Raw genomic sequence first — 5,000 nt, 5'->3', positions numbered from 1 at the left:
ACTTAAACTAGCACTGATATATATATACGTAGCTTTCTGCTTTTGTGTGGCTTTTAAAAGTTTTCAGATTATTCATGTACTTTCAACCACATCAACCCTAGCCGTGTTTCAGACATTATTATCCCAGAAAGGAATATCTCCATTGAACTGTGGAGGGCAGGCATACTTACGTATATTACTAGAAGTTTAGCGTGACGCGTCGTTCACTTTGCAGTGCCACCTTACAGGCACCTCACAGTCTGTACCCACTTCAGAAAGAGGTGACGTGCATCACCTCTCCAATGACCAAAACCCACTATGGAAGCCGTCGAACTGGTGCGATCTGACGGCATCCTAGAATTTATAGGTAGGATGCAAACCCCATTATACCTGTTGTCATAGTTTTATGCCCATATATGGAGATCTCTGTATCTGGTTGTCTGTGTCCCTTTATGCCCATAATGGAGATCTCTGTATCTGTCTGTGCCTTCGACTGTGTTGCAGACACAGTGCCGGTTCCCCCTTTAATGCAAACCCCATTATACCTGTTGTCATTGGACCCGTTTTGACTTTATTATTTCATGCCCATATATGGGGATCTATGTATCTGTTTGTATGTGTCCTTTTATGCCCATATATGGCATATATCTCTGTCGCTTTTTGTTTGTTTCTTCTTTAAGCAGAATATGCAGCCTGCATAAATCTGCATCATTCAAGTCATCATCCCAGTCCCACGCTTTGTTGCTCTTTTCTTTTTTGTAGCGGGAGAGTTCAGCTTGAGTTTTTTTGGAGAACTTGTTTTTTGTTGGTCTTGTGCTGTTGATTTAGCTTGTCTTATGTTTGTCTCCTCCGTCTGCACCTCATCCAACTCAGATCTTGACTGATCCTTGTTTTCTTCAGTAAAAGCAGCACAGTTAATTAATTCTTCATCACCGATCTCATCAAAAAAACTGTCTCCTCCTCTGTCTGCTCCTCCTGTCTTCCCACCAGATGTTGACTGTTCCATCTGCTCCCCAGGAACACTGTCTCCTCCTCCGTCTGCTCCTCCTGTCTGGCCAGCAGATGTTGACTGTCCCATCTGATCCCCAGCAACAGCCTTATTAGCTTTCCATTTCGCATCCCAATCGAGTTCTGTAATTCTTTGGTTCATTTTTCTTTTTTCCTGCTCCAGTTTTTGTATATAAAGAAGGACTTGAGTCGATGTCTTGAAGGCCTGCTCCTGCAATTCCTTCCGGCTTTCCATGAACTTGCACTGATAATTTAGAAGTACCAAGTTGTTACGAATTATTTCTCCTTCACCGGGGTTTAGCTTTGGTAGCTTTTCTGGAGTACTCATTTTTTTGAGAGCTGCTTATAGACTATATGCAGAGGTCTGTCAAGAGTGCTGGACTTAGCTTAGAAGCCGGCTTATATACTTTCATCTGTCACCTCGGAGTGAGTAGAATTTATAGGTAGGATGTGATGTCATGCGTGATGTCATGCTGTCGTGAGATTACGTCACACTGGCGTGATGTCAGATTACGTCACACTGGCTACATACAACGTTACAGACAACCGACATGGCGCAGGATTCAAATTGTATATATATAGATACTACATGTATATAATAAAAGTTAGGGCGGTGGTTCAGAAGGTAGAGCGGCTTCTTGGGAATTGGAAGGTTCCCGGTTTGATCCCTGGGCTCCCTCCTGTGTCCTTGAGCAAGACACTGAACCCCTAACTGCTCCAGATGAGCATGCTGGTGCCTTACATGGTTTCCTCTGCCTAGTGTGTGTGTGTGTGTGTGTGTGTGTGTGTGTGCGTGCGTGTGTGCGTGTGCGCGTGTGTGCGAAAAGCTCTTTGGATAAAGGTGCTATATAAATGCAACATTTACCATTTTGTATTATAATGAGCCTTATATGGAGATCATTCACTGTATATCTTGTCCGGTTTTAGCCGAACCGCCGCTGTGTGCGTTGCATCCGACTACACATTGTCACTCACTGTCAGGCTCCAGAGACCTGAGTTACTAATGTAACCGGGCTCATTGAACTCCTCATTGAACTCATTCACTGCCAGTTTTACAGTCTACAGCCAGTGCCAGCTGTTTTTAGCATTTTTACTAACCTTTCATGAGCCACAGAATATTTCGCCTCAGGACGATCGGCACACAGAGTGTCGCAAAAGACGGAGGAGTGTCTCTGCTTTCATTGGAGAAGAAAAGCCACCGCGACCCTGCGTTCTTTAGTTATTGGCTGTTGAATATAGCTTGTTCTCGCCAAAAACAAGAAAGCAGAGAAATGTATTTTTTCTAAATCCTTTAATAAGCCCGAGTTCAGCCCGAGCCCGATCTATTAATTACAAAAAAAGGCCCACGTTTAGCCTTAATTGACGGGGTACGTCGGGGCCCGTCGGGCTTGCAGACCTCTCCGGTTGTGGACCGCGGACCACCTGTTGCCTACCACTGGCCTAGTAGTCGCCAGAGAAAACAAAAGCAAATCACAAATCTGCGAATCACAAAATACGTAGACGGTGGACGTATTTTACTCCCAGAAACCATGCAACGTTTATAGATGTGGACCGTGTCGACCATGTGGACCATGTCGTCCATGTTGACTCAATCCTAGATTATATATTTTTTATTTCAAAGTACATCAAAACTAAGAAGTTGTGGAAACTCTAGTTGTGGAATTCTGGATCAATCAGTAATTGACGAGGCAACGGGAGTCGAGACAATATTCTAGGTGGTGATGGTTATGCTCTAATGTACATGATATCATGGGGAGAAGTACGCTAGACACACAGTCTGACACAGATCGGTGGTACGGTAGTTCCGCCGCAGAGCACAGGACTCAGAGCATAGTTATACAAGCTGAACCATAACAGATAGGCTGTAATAAAAAACAATAGCTATCAAGCCTAGCGGAGACATCTTGGCTCCTACAGGCTACCAAATATAATGTCATAATGTATTATGTAAGTGATGGTAAAATATAAAGGTTAGATATAAACAACCATAATAACAATGTAGTATAATGTATAATTCTTCATCACTACCATACTATTCTGTTCGGTATGTAACTCGAACGTTGCTGACTCGGCAGCAGTGGGCGTGGCTCTGCTCGGCACACAGCCCCTCTCTCTCGGCTGTCGCCTTACTCACCGTCACCGGTGCCTCATGGGGCTCAGTGCCGTTGCTGACGGCGTGCCTGCCTTGAAACGTTGACATGCAATGTATCCGTGGTTTGTACAAACATACGACAGCAACGGTCCTTCCCTGGTATGGCAGATTAGTTGCTGACACACACACACACACACACACACACACACACACACACACACACACACACACACACACACACACACACACACACACACACACACACACACGTGGCCGAACACACAATAACAACACCCAAACAGTACACCCTTGCGTTTCAGTGACACAGGCACGAACTGCTTGCACAGAGTACAAAACACTGATATTGGCCTACAAAGCAACCAAGGTAGCAAGGTATGGCACCCCCATATTGTATCTTCAAAGCCTGATCCAACCCTACTACCTCTCCCGCTCACTCAGATCAGCTAACACAGGGAAGCTGTCAGAACCTTCCCTAAAACATCCGGGACAACGCTCCACACCTCCCAGACTCTTCTCCCTTCTGGCTCCCAAACTAGGCTCTATGCAGCCATATTGGACAGAAATTGGGCCCCTTCCTTGCTTCCTTCACAGGTGTTACCAATGACACTAATGAAGGCTCTGTTCCATTTAGTGTAGCACAGTGGTTCTCAAACTTTTTAATTTCAAGGACCCCCATAACTCTTGAGAGTGTACAAATGGAACCAAATGGACCCTCCCGGTCCATTTGGTTCCATTTGTACACTCTCAGAGTTACACCCTCTCAAGGAACCATGAGGGTCCCTGGAACACACTTTGAGACCCACTAGTATTTCTAGTGAGCCAACATCAGCACCCTGACTCTGTTTGACCAGAATGGAACAGAGCCTTCATTAGTATCATTGGTAACACCTGTGAAGGAAGTCAGAAGAGGCCCAATTTATCTCCAAATGGCTGCTGTGCATAGAGCCAGACTTGCTCCAAATTTTCCTCCGTAATCTGAAAACTCACCTCTTCAGACTCCACCTTAGCCTGTAGCACTTGCCGTAGCACTTGCCCCATAGCCTTGACGACCATGCAGTCTTATGCAAAGGTTAAACATGTAATTTAGATAGCATGTTGTCTAGACAGATGCCAGGTTCATACTGTATGTTGACCTGGCATCCTATAGTTTATATTGTTTCAATGTACATATATATATATTTTTTTAATATTATAATATTTAGACTGATGGCTCTTGGTTACCTTTGATCCTAGATTACTGAGGCACTGCATTTGATGTATTACCTTGTGTTCACCTTGCTCTGGATTAAGAGCGTCAGCTAAATGCCTACATTGTAAATTGTAAACTGTATCTTTTATCATTTGATCACCTCGAAACCACAACGACCATCTATCTACCCCTTCAGCTTGCCCAGCGATATTTACATGGATGTGTTACCGTGACGTTTGCCTGTGAGGCATTTAAGTATCAGTTAATATAGATGTTTGCAAATCTATTGACATATTTTCGTATCATTTTGAGAATCTTATCAGCTCCATAGTTGTGCTACCTGGTGTGGAAAAGAGAGACAGGGAATAGAGTAGTAGAGAAAGATCAGAGATGATGATGAGGAGGAGGAGGAGGAGGAGGACGACATGTATTGTAATTAATTAAATAATAAATAAAATAATTAAATGTACAATAATAATAATTAATATTATTATAAATGATTATTAATGTACTCAGTAAATCCTTCTGTTGTGTAATTTTAACTCTGAAGAGTGTACAAATAAGAGACCATTTGGTTCCATTTGAACACTCTTTGGAGTTAAATTAACATTGGGATTTTTATTGTGTAAATGATACATATTATTGTTATTAATACGAGTATGGAATCGAAGGAAGCACAGGGAAGGACAGAGAAAATTAATGCAGTGGGGG

General features: G+C 43.3%; 1 protein-coding gene across 3 annotated transcripts in view; it reads left to right on the top strand.

Moving 5' to 3' along the window:
- The window catches only part of LOC311053667 (extracellular sulfatase Sulf-2-like), a 59,119-nt gene that overhangs the window by 17,600 nt on the left and 36,519 nt on the right, over positions 1 to 5,000 (top strand). The gene's annotated exons all lie outside the window — the stretch shown is intronic.

Source organism: Gymnoscopelus microlampas (genome assembly GCF_963454915.1).
Source record: "Gymnoscopelus microlampas genome assembly, chromosome: 10".
Taxonomy (NCBI): Eukaryota; Metazoa; Chordata; class Actinopteri; order Myctophiformes; family Myctophidae; genus Gymnoscopelus; species Gymnoscopelus microlampas.
Note: the sequence above shows the minus strand (reverse complement) of the source record. Positions and strands in the feature narration are given on the sequence as shown.